Here is a 19862-nt window from a genome sequence, read left to right on the forward strand (position 1 = left end):
ATCAAAATGTAGACTTTCACTCTAGTTGAAACCAGTATTTTAAAACTTCTATGTAATATCCAAATCACATACTAACATTTGAAAGCAATGACAAAAAAAACAGAAATGGGAAAGGAAATGGAACCTTAGTTATCTTTCCCCCAGTCTGTGCTTTTTGGTTGAAGAGATCCCTAAAACAAGAAAATTAAACATAAAACACCAAATGAAATAAAGTTTGGATTAAGTCAGGTTCAAAAAGCGTTATGAACTATAAAATGAAATCTATGTCAGCTGGCATCTTATCTCCCCAGAGAGCTCTAAATTCATCCTGCACATAAATCAAGAAACAGGAAAGCATGCAATACAATGGAGTCACCCCACACTACAAACACGAACAAATTAAACGAACAACCTATACTTCCTGGTATTTTCTCAGATGTTAAAACTTAGACCTGAGTTAAGAACTTATCTGTAAAGATCTACTCTAACCTATTTAAGAACTATGTGACAAACCTCATTTCTGCAGCACAGAACAAATATTTAAACAACAACATTGCTACCGGCTCTGATCAACTCTGTAAAAAAAAAATAATAATAAATAATGATAATAATAATAAAAATATTAAAGCTTCTTTTTTAATGGCCAGCCAACCAACACTTGACAAAATCTGACGCGTCTGTATTTCTGCTGCTCCGCGGTCTACGTTTCCTTGATCACAGAAGAAGGCAACTCCCTAACCGTCAGGGCTGACTTAGCGCCCTCCAACACTCCAGGAGCGGGTTACCTTCATCACTCCATTGTCAAATCGCACTCCCACGCCTCAGTCCTCAGCCCCTGTCCTAAGACTCTAGAGAGTCAAAAAAGGGAAAGAAATCCCCTCACCCACAGTCCTTTACTGAGGAGGGTGGGTGTGTCTGTAGACGAATGCTCTGTCAAACACAATTAAATCTTCCGCGGAAACCCCGACCCTAAGCCACGACGGAGCCAGCAGTAACCTGCCGGCCGCCGACCCCAGCCTTCCGCGGCCGCAGCCCTTCCTCTTTCTCCCCTCCAGCCCGGCCCCTCCCCCGTTGCGCGCACGCGCGGCCTCCAATCGATCCCCTCCCCCCGGCCCCCTCACCTGAATCATTAGCCGCCCTCTTCCCAGGCTCTGGCAATCACTGGCCCAGGAAGGAAGACAGGAGATGTAAGCGGGGAAGAGGATGCGTCGAGAGCCAGTGATCTGCGCCTCAGATGTTGGCCTAAGAGGCCCCTACGGTCAAGAGCAGCGTCTGTCACCGCGACCAAAACTGTACCAGCGGCAGCGCCTGGTTCGGCCCAGCTGACCCGGCTTGGGTTCCGAATGCCTAATTTGGTCCCATGGGAACTCGTTCCCCGAAACTGCGGGCGTTTCTATGCTGCGCAGACCGAACACCTCGCCACCGTCGCCGCCACTGCTGCTGCTCTCCAGTCGCCGCCGCCTAACCAATCCCTCCTCTACCGAGGAAGCACGACACTCAAAGCTTTACGACAGTTCGCAAAGTGAGAGCGCAGTTGCCTTCAATCCTCCATTAACATCTGTTTGCTTCTGCGCTTGCTCAGATGCCTGTTTCTCACCGTCCGGCTCCCTCTTCCGTGGCCCTCCCCCTTTGTACTCGCCTTATCAGTCTGTTGCCGAAACCTAACGAAGTTATAAAGCTCGTTTTATGTTCATTTGTGAAATGCGTTCAATATTAAACAAAATATTGACTTCATCTTGGTTGATTTTTTTTATAACTCAAAGTTACAACCACAGAATTATTAACTATACTTAAGGTAACGAACAAAAACGCCATGGTTTAGTCTGTCACAGCAAATGGTACTCAAATCATCCTTACCAATGAGATCATCACCGTTGAGGTCAATTTGCTTTCAGAATCAGATAAAAAATGGTAATAGATATCCTGGGAACCAACTGTACAATCATATACATTTTCTTATTTTATAAAAATAAGGAGACAACAGATGCTTTATTACGTGCATTAATAGGCTGTAGGCAAAAGGTATGTAGGCCTTGAAATCAGTAAAACTTTCTTTCAAATTCCAGTGAATGAACCTAAGAGGTTAGGGGAAGGGGTTGGGAGTAGGGATAGATGGGGCGTTTGGGGTTGACATGTACACATCACTATGTGTAAAATGGATAACTAACAAGAACCTATTGAATAGCACAGGGAACTCTACTCAATATTCTGTAATAACCTAAATGGAAAAAGAATCTTTCCATTCAGTTCAGTCGCTCAGTCACGTCCAACCCTGTGACCCCATGGACTGCAGCATGCCCAGCTTCTCTGCCCATCACCAACTCCTGGAGCTTGCTCAAACTCATATCCATCAAGTGGGTGATGCCATCCAGCCATCTCATCCTCTGTCGTCCCCTTCTCCTCCTGCCTTCAATCTTTCCCAGCATCAGGGTCTTTTCCAATGAGTCAGTTCTTTGCATCAGGGGGCCAAAGTATTGCAGTTTCAGCATCAGTCCTTCCAATGAATATTCAGGACTGATTTCTTTTAGGATTGACTGGTTTGATCTCCGTGCAGTTCAAGGAACTCTCAAGGGTCTTCTCCAACACCACAGTTCAAAAGCATCAATTCTTCGGCGCTCAGCCTTCTTCACAGTCCAACTCTCACATCCATACATGAGTATTAGAAAAACCATAGCTTTGACTAGATGGACCTTTGTTGGCAAAGTAATGTCTCTGCTTTTAAATATGCTGTCTAGGTTGTTCAAAGCTTTTATTCCAAGGAGCAAGCATCTTTTAATTTCATGGCTGCAGTCACCATCTGCAGTGATTTTTAAAAATTAAAAAAAAATTTCAGTGATGAAAACAGCAGGTGTCTAATTGATTTGAACTTTGTAAATCTGTTTCCAAAAAGAAAGGAAGGTGGGGGAGAAAAGAAAGAAAATGTCAATTATACCTCAAGTTTTAAAAATTGAAAGCAGGTTAAAAATTTTAAACTATGTTAGTAACTCATGTGATACTTCAGTTGCACAGTGCTAACTGGGATCCAGACCCATATGGCTGTTTACTGGTTATGTCCCACAGGCATTTCTAATGCATCTTGTCCAAAATAAATGAATGTACATATGTAGTGTTTAAATCTCATCCATCTCAGGTTTCACTGTCTCTTTCAATAGGGCCAAGTTATCTAACGAGGAACATAATGGTCATCTTTGACGACTCTCTGTTCCTCACTCCCTACCTCTAATCAGGCAGTAAGTACTTCCAATTCTGCCAATGAAACATTCAAATATTGAAAATCCACCCATTCCTCTCTGTACTCTGTACCAGTTCAGGTCTTTCATATATTTGGTACTATTCATTTGTATAACAAATATTTTTCAAGTACTTACTATGTGCTAGACATTGTGCTGAGCATTGTGAGTACTAGACACATGACCACTGTTTTACTTGAAGTATTTGAGAAGATCCAGAAAGCAAGCCCAACTATTTGTGGAAGGTATAGGATGGCATACTCATGCTCTGAGAACACAAAGATAGAATACTGAAGTCAAACCAAGAGAAGGTAATGTTTAAATTTTGCAACATAAATAAGACAGTTACGTAAACCAAATAGGGCATTGCCCACAGAAAGATTAGCAATGCTTAGCTACAGAATCCTCTAGTTGAAACATCATGAAACAAATTCTTTACTAAGATCTACTGAATGTATCCTCCAAGGAACATCTCAGGAGATAAGGGAAGCAAAGTAGACAGAAATGTATTAAGTAAGATTTTTGCTAGGAAAAGGAATTTTAACTATTTTATATTTCAAACCATGAGAAGCCTTAAAGGGTATCAATCAGAGGAGAAATAATCAGATTTGACTATTAGAGACACCATTCTATAAGGCAAGTAGAGGACAGATGGAGAAGGCCAAGAGGAGAGGACCAAAGACCAGTCGGAATTGCAGGTAAAAAGGGGTGAGGGTAGTAGAAATGAGCAGGAAGGGACAAAAACAAAAAAGAAGAAGAATGAATAACTACGTGGTTATAGGAGGTGAAGGAGGGGAATCTCAGAGACTTCCAGATTTATGGTGAATGGTTGTGTGGTGGCACCATTCAAGAAAGAGACACAGGCTTGAAAAACCCAACTTTGGGGGTCTGGAACTTTCAGCTGGTTAGGATAAGGGAGGAGGTTGAGAGAAAGCAAAGTATTACTTCTTATATTGGGCAAGTTGAGTTTACCAAAAGTGGAGATTCCAATAAGCTGTTGAATTTACATGTTTGAAGCTTAGGAGAGAGGTCTGGGCTGAAGACAGAGATCTGGACTCATTCACCTATAGTGTGACAGCCAGAAGAATAGTTCTGATGAGGCCACACAGAGAAGTGAGAGGAGACAGATACCTAGGGAAGTCTGATATTTTAAGAGTTGAAGAATGAAAAAGAGTCCCACAAGGCTATGCGTGGGCCAGAAAAAAAGGGATAAACATGTAACAAACAGCACCAATGAGGAAAAAAGTTTCAATAAAGAAGTGAATGGTGAGGGATATGAAATGTCTGCTGGTTTCACAGTATGGAGATCAGTAAGTAGGAGCAGTTTCAGCAACTTGTATACATTTTAGAACAGAGCTTTTCAATTGGGGTTGGTTTTGACTCCCACGGATTATTTGATAGTATATGGTAATGTTTTTCGGAGAAGGCGATGGCACCCCACTCCAGTACGCTTGCCTGGAAAATCCCATGGATGGAGGAGCCTGGTGGGCTGCAGTCCATGGGGTCGCAAAGAGTCGGACATGACTGAGCGACTTCACTTTCACTTTTCACTTTCATGCATTGGAGAAGGAAATGGCAACCCACTCCAGTGTTCTTGCCTGGAGAATCCCAGGGACGGGGGAGCCTGGTGGGCTGCCATCTATGGGATCACACAGAGTCCGACACGACTGAAGCGACTTAGCAGCAGCAGGAGATAAACACAACGAGGTAGATGTTACTGACATCTAGTGGTCTGAAACACAGCCTCCCACAGCAAAGAATTATCTAAACCAAAATGCTAACAATATTCCAACTTAGAAGTCCTGGTTTAGAAAGGACTAAATGGGGTAGTTATACAAGAATCAGTACTTTTTAATGAAATTTGTAGTAAATGGAAAAATAAAGATACATATCTAGCAGGATATGGAATTTAAAAAGGGGAGACTTGAATCATGTTGGTAATTGAAGGGAAAGGAGAAATGAGAAAGGTGAATGGAAATAAACAAATGCTCGGTGGAGGCAGAATAAATGAGATTCAAAGTTCAGATGGGAGAATTAGCCTTGGATAAGAGAAGGGATATTCCTTTCACTGAAACAGGTAGGGAGGAGGAAGAAGTGATTGTATAAATGAATTAAGTTTGTTAGCTTCAGGGAACAAGTTGAGGGCTTGCTCAAAGAATGGACTTGATATCTCTGCAAAACATGAGGTAAGGCCATTTACTAAGACATCAGATTTGGAAATTGCTGAGTGGAGAGTAATTAGAAGAGAGAGATTTAAAAAAACAACTCAGAATAGTCACTAACATGATGGCAGGGCAGACAATAGAGGCAACAGATCAAAGGCAGGAAGCCCAGAGCAGAAAAGCGGTGAGCCTGACAGGAAGGACAGGTGCCAGAGGTTGTATTGAAGGGAATAGTGGCATAGTATATCCACTTCGGTATTCTGGCCTAGAGAATTCCATGAACTGTATAGTCAATGGGGTTGCAAAGACTTAGACACGACAGCAATTTTCACAGAGGTGGGAAATATCTCTCATCTGAATTACACACAATAGTTTCCTGGTTTCTGTGGGTCTACTCTTGCTAGCATCACCTCCACCTTCAACCACTATCAGAGTGGCAGAAACTGAGACACTAAGTTAAAATTCTTTAATAACCCTCCATCAGCTTCAAGATAAAATCCAAAATCTTTGACTTGGCAAATAAAGCTCTTCTAAATCCAGATTCTCCAGGGTCATTTCACAGCACCTCGTTCTATGACCCTACTCCCTGTCTCCGCTTAGACTTAAGCAGACTTCTCAAACTCCTTGCATTCTGTAGAAAAAGTATACGGTTCCAATATCTTCGTGCCTTTGCACCTACTATCCATTATTTCAAAATATTCTCACCCTCTCCCTGACCCCACCCCCACTTTCATCTGCTCACCAAACTCTTACCCATTCCTCAAAGACTCCTCATGAAGCATTGCCATACCTCTCTCCTCACTCCCACAACAGACCTAACAATCATTACAACTTTGGGACTCTCTTCAATCTTTGCATATATTTCTATTACAGGTATTATATTATTTATATACATAGTCTGTCAAAAAAAAAACTAAGGTCAAATATATATATATATATAATGTTCTCTCTTTAGCAGAAAAATATCACTTAAAATATTTATTGAACTTACTGAATAAGAAGATTGGAGCTCTACAGACTTGTGGTTGCTAAGGAGGGGAGGGTTTGGGGGAGGGCTAAAATGGGAGTTTGGGATTAGCAGATGCAAACCATTGTGTATAGACTGGATAAACAACAAGGTCCTCCTGTTCAGCACAGGGAAGTAGAGTCAATACCCTGTGATACACTATAATGGAAAAGAATATGGAAAAAAGTGTATATATACGTATAAGTGAGTCACTTTGATGTACAGTAGAAACTAACACAATGTGGTAAATCAACTACTCTTCAATAAAGAAATTTTTTATATTTCAATAACAAATTTTTTAAAAAAGAAGATTGGGGTCCTAGTCTCAATCTCACACTAAAAAACATAAATCTTTAGTCTTAAATCTTTGAACTCTTCCAAAAAAGTTTACTTTCTATGGAAAGATCAGGGGTATCCAACATATATATTTCAAACCAAATTCTGTTTGCCAGGAACTGCAGCAAAATAATATTTACCAAATTAGCCTGCACACACGGGCCAGTAGTGCCTATCTGATAGATAAGAATTTGAGGAGCTGGTTCTAAACATGGAAATAGTGAACTGTGCTAATGGATCAGCTGCAATAAATGGGAAAAAAAGAAATTTTATCCAAATTATTGAAGTCAGAGGGAAAGGCTGGTATGCCCGCCATCCATTGCATAAATACTTCATAACTGTACAAAGTTTGAAAGTGAGAGTATGCTTATGTGGTCAGCCTTGTGAGCTCTTTCAAAAAAAAATGAAGCAAAGACTGGAGGTTTAATGCAATGAGATAGGGGGTTGGGGGAACTTGTTGAAATATTTACTAAAATATTTCCTCAGATAAAAAGCTTTGGGAAGAATTAAAAGGACCTAAGAGATGCACTCATCAGAACACTTACTGATTCACAACATTCTTTCTTATTGATGTACCAAGGTATCATTGGAATCTGAAACTAAAAGGAAAATTTTATAAATTACACAGCACTGCTGATTTAGTTAAGGCAATGCAGGTCCTCATAAAATTCTATATATATAATTTGATTTCAGACTATAAGGTTACAAACAGATTGTGGTTAGTTTGAAGATTACAATCTTTATTATACATACACAGAGAGACAGAGACAGAAAAATAGGAACAGAAGATAAGGAGTCATTAGGCACTCCACTTATTTCCTACTAATAAACTGTTCTGAAGTCGATGGACTCAATTTTGAAAAATTGGGGAGCTCTTTAGTGGAATGATAATTTCAAAAGATAGAATAATCTTCACGAGTATTATCATTTTTTAAAGTTTCTCTGATTGTCTTTGGAATGCAACCTTCAAGATATATTTGAATTGGTCAAATACTAATATTATCTGTGTGGCTCAGTTATTGAAACAGAAGTAACAAATTATGGACTAACAAGGAAACACAATATGCCTGGAATTTTGTAGACAAACATTTGAAACTTAAAGTATTCTGAAATATTTCCGGCTATCTGGCCAAATGCTGGGTATATTTAAGGCCACGTGGTTCTGTGAAAGTATATGTATGTATGTATTTTTAAAGTGTCTTTATTTATTTATTAGTTTTTTAAGATTTCCTCTTCATATTCATTTTATTTATTTTAATCTTTTGGCCAAACCATGTGGCATGTGGGATCTTAGCTCCTCCACCAGGGCAGCTGCAGGGCAGCTCCTACCCCCTGCATTGGCAGCTCAGAGTCTTAACCACTGAACCACTGGGGAAGTCCTAAAAATATATTTTTTAAATAAAACTGTAGAAAAATAAAAGAGAAAGTCACCATTCACCCACGGTTACGTAAGCCTAGCATCACACTGAGGTTTCCAGACTGATTGATAATAGTTCTCAGAGTAGTTTAGTCTTCTCACTACTAATATTTTTTACATATTTTGTCAAAATTGGTCACAGACTTACCTGTGAACTTTTACAGTAAGTTGTTTTAACTCTTTTTAGAATATTTTTCCAATGTTGTTAAAAACCATAATTTTTAAAGAGCTCACTTTTGTAAGTAATAAATAAAACAAGTTTGTGATCATTAAATAGTTAGCATTATGCTCTCCAAAGTCCCTTAAAGCTCTAACATTTCATGGTTTGCTTCAGACCTAATAAGATTTATATGAACATTGAATATTACAATTTCAAGAGTGATTTACAGACTGGTAAATTATTTGCAAATTCAGAACAGGAAGTAAACATGTTTCTCTGTACTTGCTTGTTATTTATAGAATATGTAAAATTTTCCAAAAGCACGCAATGTTTCCCTAAACCGTATTAGTATTTACTTAACTGCCTAACATGTATCTTGACTATGATTTTTGATTATAGGAGTGTTAACAGACATTGTGCTTTGTTTACTCTACAGATTGTACAAATATCTCAGTAAATTTAAAACACTGATATATTGGGGGAATATTCAGAAAGGATAGAGAAGAAAAGATAATGAAATGAACCTGTCCATGCAATAAGAGGACATTTTTAAAATATTTAACAGCTTGAATCTGAATGTCTTCAGTACTCAGGACTTCTGGTAAGATTTAATTATTTTTAACTTTTGATAGAGCATAAGTGAAAGTGAAAGTGAAGTTGCTCAGTCGTGTCTGACTCTCTGCAACTGCATGGACTGCAGCCCACCAGGCTCCTCCGTCCCTGGGATTCTCCAGGCAAGAGTACAGGAGTGGGGTGCCATTGCCTTCTCCATTTCCTTCTCTATCTTATGATAGAGCACAAGTCACTATTAACACTACTGTTTTAGAAATTTGGAAATGTTGGAGATTTTAGTTTTTTATTTTTTTCAGATCTTTACTTTGAAATGTAACTCAAACATTTTTAAGTTGTGAAAATACAAATAGGTCAGAGTTGATAACCCAATTCTGAAAACATATTTATTTGGATTATAAGGATAAATAAAATCTTTCTACCCTGAACTGAAATTCAAACACCAATTTAGGATTGAGTTAAACTAGTAAAGAGTGCCACCTACTGAATCAAAATTACTTAAACACCTCAACACTAAGTTCATTCTCGGAACCTCTAAAGTTCTAGCATCAGAGATGTACATTTTAGCGACTTTTCATACAGAAAATATCCTCTGAAAAGTTATTTAACTAAATATTTCTTCCCAGTAGAAGAATAACAGACCAGTCATGTGTGTTTATCATGCCCAATATCACCTAACAAATGGCAAAGGAATCAAAATGGTACAAACCCAAAACAACAAGAGTGGGAGCAGGTGATCACCAAATTATTCCGCCAAATATCTGGAAGGCAGAAATCAGATAGAGAGCTGTTAACTGTTGAGCAGAGTGAAGAAAAATTTACACCATGAAATACTACCAGAGGGGCTGCACTAATGAGGGAGCTGGTGCACCTTGCAGAATACACCAGAGACTAAGGACTCAGGCCAAAGACAAGAGAAGCCAAGAAAAAAAAAATGTAGAATTGAAAAATAAGAGATTAAGTCTATATGTGGCACGGTCAAAACTCTCTATGCCTCTCTTCAGCGCACAAAGTATGCACAGCATGATTTCCCCAGTGGTCCCGTGGCTAAGAGGTCTTCCCTGGTGGCTCAGTGGTAAAGAATCCACCTGCAATGCAAGAGCTATAGGAGACACAGGTTCTATCCCTGGGTGGGGAAGATGCCCTGGAGGAGGGCATAGAAACCCACTCCAGTATTCTTGCCTGGAGAATCCTACCGAGAAAGGACCTTGACGGACTACAGTCGATACAGTCGCAAAGAGTTGCACACAACGGAAATAACTTAGCACGCAGGCAGGGTAAGACACCTCACTCCCTATGCAGGGGCCTGGGTTTAATCCCTGGTCAGGGAACTAGATCCCACATGACATAATTAAAAGATCCCTTGCCTAGCCAAATAAATACTAATACAATATATTAAAAAAAATAGAATGCATAGTATCTAGGTTTTGAAGTCCTAGGCTAAAAACAAGGGCAGGGAGTTCTGAAAGAAAAAAAAAGAAAAAACAGATTGAATTAGTTAAGTAGTTGGTGTAATAGCTTACATTAACTACTTCACTTTAAATACTAAAAGGTCCATCTGCCAACACCTGCCTGGCAGTAGACATCATCCTTTTACACATTAAAGTTTTTATACTATATAATTATAAAACATTTAGTTTTTATATTACATAATTTTAAAATATTTATTGAAAACCAAGATATGCTAGGTATTTGAGGAAAATCTGTAATGCAAAAGAGATCAAGTTAAATACTAAGAAAAACTGCAGAGATAGAGGTAATTTAACACAGAGAAAGGGAAAATATTTTAACCTTCCTGCTAATATCCTCAGATATTTTTTAAAAGTGATACTGCATCCTTATAACAAAAAAAAGGATGCAATGATAAAAGCAAGAAAGAATGGTTGGAAATTAAAATGATGATTTCTAAAATTAAAATAGAAAGTTTGAGAGATAAAAGGAAGAAAATTTTCCAGGATATAAGGCAAAAAAGGAAAGAAATATGAGAGAAAAGGTAAGAGTTATAGAGGACCATTCCTAGAGGTAAAATATCTTGCAGAAGTTCCACAAAGGAAGAGCAAAGAACACGGAGAGAAGAAATTATGAAAGAAGTAATAAGACATTTCCCAAACCAAAGATTTCTGAACTTCTAACATTGTTTATTCATTCATCTCTCCAGAGTCACTGAGATTGTTTCTTATCTTTGGCTACTGTGAATAATGATGTTATAAGCATAGACGTACACGTCTGTTTGAGTTTCTGTTTTCAATTCTTTCTGATGTATACGTATGAATGGAAATGCTGGGTCATACTGTCACTCTACGCTTAGCTTTTCGAGGGTTCCAATATCTCCATGTCCTGGCCAACATGTTATTGTCAGTCTTCTTTACTAGTAGGTCATCTAGTAGTCAGCCTGCTGCTGCTGCTAAGTCACGTCAGTCGTGTCCAACTCTGTGCGACCCCATAGACGGCAGCCCACCAGGGTCCCCCGTCCCTGGGATTCTCCAAGCAAGAACACTGGAGTGGGTTGCCATTTCCTTCTCCAATGCATGAAAGTGAAAAGCGAAGGTGAAGTCACTCAGTCGTGTCCAACTCTAGCGACCCCATGGACTGCAGCCCACCAGGCTCCTCAATCCATGGGATTTTCCAGGCAAGAGTACTGGAGTGGGGTGCCATTGTCTTCTCCGAGTAGTCAGCCTAGTAGGTATAAAATGGCATCTTATTGCAGCCTCACTGTTTTATTCTCTTACTAGTTACTTTAAAAGTTCCTTAACAAAACCATTCTTACTTTTATTATCCTCCTAGGGGAGAATGAATGAACGGTGTAAAAGCATTTACCACATACATCCCCCAACATGCACACACATCCTTTGCAATATTTTCGCCATTTAGTATTGTAGTTCTGTATAATTTAAATGCCACATTGTTCTTTCTTCACACCTCCTACTTTCACTGTCAATGTGATTTCGATTTATTCTCATAATTATAATTTTCTTTGGTCTCCATCACTTTCTGCATCTGTTCTTTCATGCAAGAGGGTTTTCTTTCTGCATGATGCATGATTTAGAGAATATTCTTTAATGCTTATCTCCTGTTGGAATAACTTTAATTTTCTCAAAAATATCATGTCTTTTAATATCTTCTAAAAACATATTAATTTTACCTTCTTTATTGAAGTAGATCTAGAAGAGTAGTTATTTTCTCAAGGCACCTTGGAGATAACATTTCACTGTTTTCTGAAGTTCTTGTCATTGAAATGTCAGTGTTGGGTTTAAGTGCAGTTTATTCAAAGTTAATGTCTTTTCTGTTTGTTTGTTTTTGATGAGAGATATCAGATACAGTGAGGGAACCTAACAAGATAAACTGAAGTCCCAGAAAAAAAAAGAAAAAGAAGGGATCTGAGACAATATTTTGAAGAGATGATCATTAATAGTCTACTAATTCAAGATGCCCTACAACGCCCAAGCAAAATAAATCCTCAACTAAACACATCTTATAAAAATGAAACTTCAGTAAATCAAGACAGGGATAAAAAAATTAAACAAACAAACAAAAAACCCAAAATGATAGCATAATACACATTCTTTTGCGTGTACATGGTACATTTACCAAGCTATATCAGTTATGCTCTGTGGCATAAAACAAGACAATGAATTCAGAAAGATTAAATTCATACAAAGCATCCTCTCAACTTAAAGTATTCTAAAATTCAGTAACAGAAAGATATTTGAAAAAATCTCCCCAAATAATTAAAAGTTAAATACAACACATAAATAACCAATGGATCAAAGGTCACAAAAGAAAAAGTCTAATGTTATGGACTGAATGAAAATAGAACCACAATTATTCAAAAGTTATGGGATGCCATTAAAGCTATGTTTTCAAGGAAACTCATAGCATCAAATGTTCATATTAGAATAGAAAAACTTTAATATCAATGACCTATTCTTCCATCTTAATAAATTACAAGAGCAACTTAAACTGAAAGCAAGCAGAAAGAAGGAAATAAAATTTAAAAAATTATAATAAGCCATGTGGGCACCAGCTAGGGGGCTGTGGGGCCCCCACAGAGCCACAGAGGCTACACAGCAGCTGGACTGGAGGCTCCCGTGGCTCCTTTGTTTCCCATGGCAACAAGAACTTGTTTAAGAAATTTTCCTCAAAAATCATTTAGTTCATGTCACTTTAGACTCCTCTAGACTATGGTAGTTTCTCAAATTTTCCTTGTTTTTGATGATTTTGACAATTTGAACAGTTCAGTTCAGTTCAGTTGCTCAGTTGTGCCCGACTCTTTGTGACCCCATGTACTGCAGCACACCAGGCTTCCCAGTCCATCACCAACTCCTGGAGCTTGCTCAAACTCATGTCCATCGAGTTGATGATGCCATCCAACCATCTCATCCTCTGTCATCCCCTTCTCCTCCTGCCTTCAATCTTTTCCAGCATCAGGGAGCTTGCTCAAACTCATGACAATCGAGTTGGTGATGCCATCCAACCATCTCATCCTCTGTCATCCCCTTCTCCTCCTGCATTCAATCTTTTCCAGCATCAGGGTCTTTTCCAATGAGTTCTTCGCATGAGGTGCCCAAAGTATTGGAGTTTCAGCTTCAGCATCAGTCCTTCCAATGAATATTCAGGACTGACTTCCTTTAGGATTGACAGGTTTGATCTCCTTGCAGTCCAAGGGACTCTCAAAAGTCTTCTCCAATACCACAGTTCAAAAGCATCAATTCTTTGATGCTCATCTTTCTTTATACTTTGAAGAGTACTGGTTAGAAAAATATTTTAGTATTAAGGTCTTTCCTTGGGATCTCTATTTCCAAATCATCCAGATTAGAATTTCTAACGAAGAACACCTAAAAGAAAACCAAGGAGGAGGATCATGAGCATTAAAGTCCCAGGATGGCCTTCTTTATAAAGCTCAGACAGAGTCTCTGGACACTTCTGATGTGAGCCAAGAGATCTGTAACCTGAATGTGGGGTTTCCAAAGTCTCTCTGACTTTAGACCTTTCAGCCTGCTGTATGTATTGGAAGACAGCTCTTACTGCTGAACAAAATGAGCACAGGATTTAACCATCTTACAGAAAAGCACTGTCCATGTGAGGCACCATTTGATGTCTCAGTAGACCCTGAGGAGTGTGTTGCCTATAGTGTTTGCTTGAGACAAAATGCAGCTCCATCTGAGACTGATTAGTTACTGGCAGTTGCTGACTGTGGGCCCCAGATGAAAAAGACAACTATATACAAAATGACTTAAGGGAACCTACTGCTGCTGCTGCTGCTAAGTCGCGTCAGTCATGTCTGACTCCATGCCACCCCATAGACGGCAGCCTACCAGGCTCCTCTGTCCATGGGATTTTCCAGGCAAGAGTACGGGAGTGGGTTGCCATTGCCTTCTCTGAAGGGAAGCTACAGCCTCCTCTTATGTCATGAAATCTGCTGTGCACTCAAATCTGTGTGGACTCAAACAGGAGGCACTCAAAAAGCAAATAATAGAATACAAAAGGAAGACAAAAGTGCTTGGGGGTAAAGAAAGACTTTAGAAGTTCGAGCCCAGTATGACCAAAACAAAAGGAGAAATGACTGGCTGAGTTGACAAAGCAGAAGAAAAAGAAAACAAACCCATCACGGATGATGACATCTCTCCTAAAGAGGATCTGCTGCGTTGGAATGAGTGTGAATGATTTAGATTTTACTAGTGCATTTTTGGAGGGGCACGCACTGGAATATGAACGTGAACTGCTAGAAGATAAATTAGAGGCAGAGAGAAGTGGTGACAAAAAGGAACCAAGTTATCTTGTTATAGAATGTGAATTAGTAAGACATTAGCTCTGCTGATAAACTTCTTTTGTGAAGTTAAACTGATGAAGAACAACAGCTGCCATTAAAATTTCTACCATGTTAGACCTACCATATGATCCTGCAATCCCAATTCTGGGCTTATATCCAGAGAAAACCATAATTTAGACATATGCATGTACCCCAATGTTAATGGTGGCACTATGTAAAATAGCCAAGGCATGGACAAGCAACCTAAATGTCCATCAACGGGAGAACGGATAAAGAAGATGTGGTGTAAATATAAATGGAATATTACTCAGCCATTAAAATCAATGAATTAATGCCATTTGCAGCAACATGATGGACCTAGAGATCATCATACAAGTGAAGTAAACCAGACAAAGAAAGACAAATACCAGATGATATCACTTATATGTAGAATCTTTAAAAAAATGATACAAATGATCTTATATACAAAACAGAAATAGACTCACAGACATAGAAAAGAAACCTGTGGTTACCAATGGGGAAAGGGAAGGGGGAATAAATGAGTAGGAGCTTGAGATTAACATATATATACTACCATATATCAAGTAGATAAACAATAAGGACTTACTGTATAGCACAGGAAACTGTACTTGATATTCTATACTAACTTACAAGGGAAAAGAATCTGAAAAAGAATATATATGTATATATAACTGAATCACTTTGCTGTACGCCTGAAACCAAACACAACATTATAAATCAATTATATTTCAATTTTTAAAAAGTCTGTTCTATGTTTATGTCTATGTACTATGTCATTATGTTTACACATATTATGAACTCTACTATGGAAAACACATTTTTAAAATTTTCCAGATAGAAAAAAAAAAAAAAGAAATCAATGAAATAGAAAATAAACTGGAGCCTATTATACAGAGTGAAGTAAGCCAGAAAGAAAAACACCAATACAGTATACTAACGCATATATATGGAATTTAGAAAGATGGTAACAATAACCCTGTGTACGAGACAGCAAAAGAGACACTGATGTATAGAACAGTCTTATGGACTCTGTGGGAGAGGGAGAGGGTGGGAAGATTTGGGAGAATGGTATTGAAACATGTAAAATATCATGTATGAAATGAGTTGCCAGTCCAGGTTCGATGCACGATACTGGATGCTTGGGGCTGGTGCACTGGGACGACCCAGAGGGATGGAATGGGGAGGGAGGAGGGAGGAGGGTTCAGGATGGGGAACACATGTAAACCTGTGGCGGATTCATTTTGATAATTGGCAAATCTAATACAGTTATGTAAAGTTTAAAAATAAAATAAAATTAAAAAAAAAAAAATAAAGATCAATTGAAAAAAAAAAAAAAAAGAAAATAAAAAGAGAAAAGTGAGTGAAATCTAAAGCTAGTTCTTTGAGAATGTCAGTAATACAGATAAACCAGTAACCAGACTGTTTATCATTAATATAAATAAGAGAGAAGAAATAAATTGTCAATAACAAGAGAGAAGACATCACATTAGAGCCGCACATTGACTTCATTGTTTTAGAACTTCCCTAAAGAAAACATGAGGTCCAGATGGCTTCACTGGTGAATTCTACAAAACACTTAAGGAACAAATAATACCAGTTCTATACACAAACTCTTGTAGAAAATAGATAACTGAGTGTTACAGCTCTTTTGGAATTTGTCTAGCAGGTTTTTCAGTTCACATTGGAAAGCAAAAAAAAAAAAAAAAAGAAAATAGGTGATTGAATGTAACTCAACTCATTCTATGGGGCCAGCATTGCCCTAAATCAATGCCAAACATATTAAAAGGAAATTTAGAACAATATCCCTCATGAACATAGGTGCAAAAATCCTTAACCAAATTTTAGCAAATCAAATTTGGTGATACATAAACATGGATACTATATCATGGCTTAATCACAAGAATGGTTTATATAATAATACAAAAATCAGTCAATGTAATTCACCATATTTTCACACTATGAAAGAAAAACTAGATGATTATTTCAAATGATCCAGAAAAAAATCGACAAAATTCAACATCCACTCATGATAACTCACAGCAAATGAAAAATGGTTGGGGAAAACCTTCCTCAATCTAGGAAAAAAATCTATAAAACACCTACAGCTAATATCATCCTTAATAGTAAAACACTAATGACTTTCCCCCTAAAATAAGGAACAAAGAAAGTCACTATCACAGGCTGAATTTCCCTCTGCCTTTGCAATTAGAGCCCATAATTCCCTTTCTGTCTCAATGAAATTATGTTTCTATCCCCTACTAGAGGGGGATACTTTAATTTAATAATAAATTATTATTTAATAATTTAATAATCCATTTACCCTCTAAACGTACTGTGACCTTCTAAAGGCTAAGTCCTTTGTTTTACTCAGTTTTGTATAAATATTTGTTGAATAATTCAATTAAGAGTTGTAAAGGGGAGCTTCCCTGGTGGTCCAGTGGTTGGGAATCCACCTTGCAAAGCAAAGGACTCCGGTTTGATCTCTGGTTGGGGAGGATCCCACATGCTGCGGGGCAACTAAGCCTGTGCATCACAAATACTGAAGCTCACATAGCCAGAGCTCCAGAACAAGAGAAACAACCACAATGAGAAGCCCGCATACTGCGACTAGAGGGTAGCCCCTGCTCTCTGAAACTAGAAAAAGCCGGAGCAGCAACAAAGACTCAGCACAAAAATAAACTTAAAAAAAAAAAAAGAGTTGTAAAGGGTCTTAAGGATCATCTAGTTCAGTCATCTTATTTTCCACCAGAGTAAAGTAAACCCTACAGAGATCAGATAGCTTTCCAATATCCCAGAACAAAGGAGTCCGAAATGCAGTACTTGGATGCAATCTCAAAAACAACAGAATGATCTCTGTTCGTTTCCAAGGCAAACCATTCAATATCACAGTAATCCAAGTCTATGCCCCAACCAGTAACGCTGAAGAAGCTGAAGTTGAACGGTTCTATGAAGACCTACAAGACCTTTTAGAACTAACACCCAAAAAGATGTCCTTTTCATTATAGGGGACTGGAATGCAAAAGTAGGAAGTCAAGAAACACCTGGAGTAAAGGCAAATTTGGCCTTGGAATACAGAATGAAGCAGGGCAAAGACTAATAGAGTTTTGCCAAGAAAATGCACTCATCATAACAAACACCCTCTTCCAACAACACAAGAGAAGACTCTACACATGGACATCACCAGATGGTCAACACCAAAATCAGATTGATTATATTCTTTGCAGCCAAAGATGGAGAAGCTATATACAGTCAGCAAAAACAAGACCAGGAGCTGACTGTGGCTCAGATCATGAACTTATTGCCAAATTCAGACTTAAATTGAAGAAAGTAGGGAAAACCACTAGACCATTCAGGTATGACCTAAATCAAATCCCTTATGATTACACAGTGGAAGTGAGAAATAGATTTAAGGGCCTAGATCTGATAGAGTGCCTGATGAGCTATGGACTGAGGCTTGTGATATTGTACAGGAGACAGGGATCAAGACCATCCCCATGGAAAAGAAATGCAAAAAAGCAAAATGGCTGTCTGGGAAGACCTTACAAATAGCTGTGAAAAGAAGAGAAGCAAAAAGCAAAGGAGAAAAGGAGAGATATAAACATCTGAATGCAGAGTTCCAAAGAATAGCAAGAAGAGATAAGAAAGCCTTCCTCAGCGATCAATGCCAAGAAATAGAGGAAAACAACAGAATGGGAAAGACTAGAGATCTCTTCAAGAAAATTAGAGATACCAAGGGAACATTTCATGCAAAGATGGGCTCAATAAAGGACAGAAATGGTATGGACCTAACAGAAGCAGAAGATATCAAGAAGAGGTGGCAAGAATACACAGAACAACTGTACAAAAAAGATCTTCACAACCCAGATAATCACGATGGTGTGATCACTGACCTAGAGCCAGACATCCTGCAATGTGAAGTCAAGTGGGCCTTAGAAAGCATCACTACAAACAAAGCTAGTGGAGGTGATGGAATTCCAGTTGAGCTATTTCAAATCCTGAAAGATGATGCTGTGAAAGTGCTGCACTCAATATGCCAGCAAATTTGGAAAACTCAGCAGTGGCCACAGGACTGGAAAAGGTCAGTTTTCATTCCAATCCCAAAGAAAGGCAATGCCAAAGAATGCTCAAACTACAGCACAATTGCACTCATCTCACACGCTAGTAAAGTAATGCTCAAAATTCTCCAAGCCAGGCTTCAGCAATATGTGAACCGTGAACTTCCTGATGTTCAAGCTGGTTTTAGAAAAGGCAGAGGAACCAGAGATCAAATTGCCAACATCCACTGGATCACGGAAAAAGCAAGAGAGTTCCAGGAAAACATCTACTTCTGCTTTATTGACTATGCTGAAGCCTTTGACTATGTGGATCACAATAAACTGTGGAAAATTCTGAAAGAGATGGAAATACCAGACCACCTGATCTGCCTCTTGAGAAATCTGTATGCAGGTCAGGAAGCAACAGTTAGAACTGGACATGGAACAACAGACTGGTTCCAAATAGGAAAAGGAGTACGTCAAGGCTGTATATTGTCACCCTGCTTATTTAACTTATATGCAGAGTACATCATGAGAAACACTGGACTGGAAGAAACACAAGCTGGAATCAAGATTGCTGGGAGAAATATCAATAACCTCAGATATGCAGATGACAGCACCCTTATGGCAGAAAGTGAAGAGGAACTAAAAAGCTGCTTGATGAAAGTGAAAGAGGAGAGCGAAAAAGTTGGCTTAAAGCTCAACATTCAGAAAATGAAGATCATGGCATCCGGTCCCATCACTTCATGGGAAATAGATGGGGAAACAGTGGAAACAGTGTCAGACTTTATTTTTCTGGGCTCCAGAATCACTGCAGATGGTGACTGCAGCCATAAAATTAAAAGACGCTTACTCCTTGGAAGGAAAGTTATGACCAACCTAGATAGCATATTCAAAAGCAGAGACATTACTTTGCCAACAAAGGTTCGTCTAGTCAAGGCTATGGTTTTTCCTGTGGTCATATATGGATGTGAGAGTTGGAATGTGAAGAAGGCTGAGCACCAAAGAATTGATGCTTTTGAACTGTGGTGTTGGAGAAGACTCTTGAGAGTCCCTTGGACTGCAAGGAGATCCAACCAGTCCATTCTGAAGGAGATCAGCCCTGGGATTTCTTTGGAAGGAATGATGCTAAAGCTGAAACTCCAGTACTTTGGCCACCTCATGCGAAGAGTTGACT

The 19862-nt window shown here is 38.7% G+C and overlaps 1 protein-coding gene, 1 non-coding gene and 1 pseudogene across 9 annotated transcripts in view; 2 read left to right on the plus strand and 1 right to left on the minus strand.

Moving 5' to 3' along the window:
- Positions 1-1706, minus strand: part of RNF111 (ring finger protein 111) — a 90855-nt gene extending 89149 nt beyond the window's left edge. For 2 of the 8 annotated variants that reach the window (XM_055537809.1, XM_055537808.1), the window contains exon 1: positions 1101-1700. The gene's annotated coding sequence lies outside the window, so the exon portion shown is untranslated. Of the gene's footprint in view, positions 1-764; positions 1060-1100 lie in introns of those variants that run through there. The other 6 variants (XM_055537803.1, XM_055537800.1, XM_055537807.1 and 3 more) reach the window with 6 other exon arrangements.
- LOC129622101 (putative ribosome-binding factor A, mitochondrial) lies at positions 1323-14383 on the plus strand (annotated as a pseudogene).
- Positions 14384-16283: 1900 nt separating this feature from the next.
- On the plus strand, positions 16284-16345 carry LOC129622162 (U7 small nuclear RNA). Its single transcript, XR_008699840.1, has one exon. It is a non-coding gene; the product is annotated as a U7 small nuclear RNA (small nuclear RNA).
- Positions 16346-19862: the final 3517 nt, after the last annotated feature.

Source organism: Bubalus kerabau, chromosome 10, assembly GCF_029407905.1.
Source record: "Bubalus kerabau isolate K-KA32 ecotype Philippines breed swamp buffalo chromosome 10, PCC_UOA_SB_1v2, whole genome shotgun sequence".
In the NCBI taxonomy this organism is placed as follows: domain Eukaryota; kingdom Metazoa; phylum Chordata; class Mammalia; order Artiodactyla; family Bovidae; genus Bubalus; species Bubalus kerabau.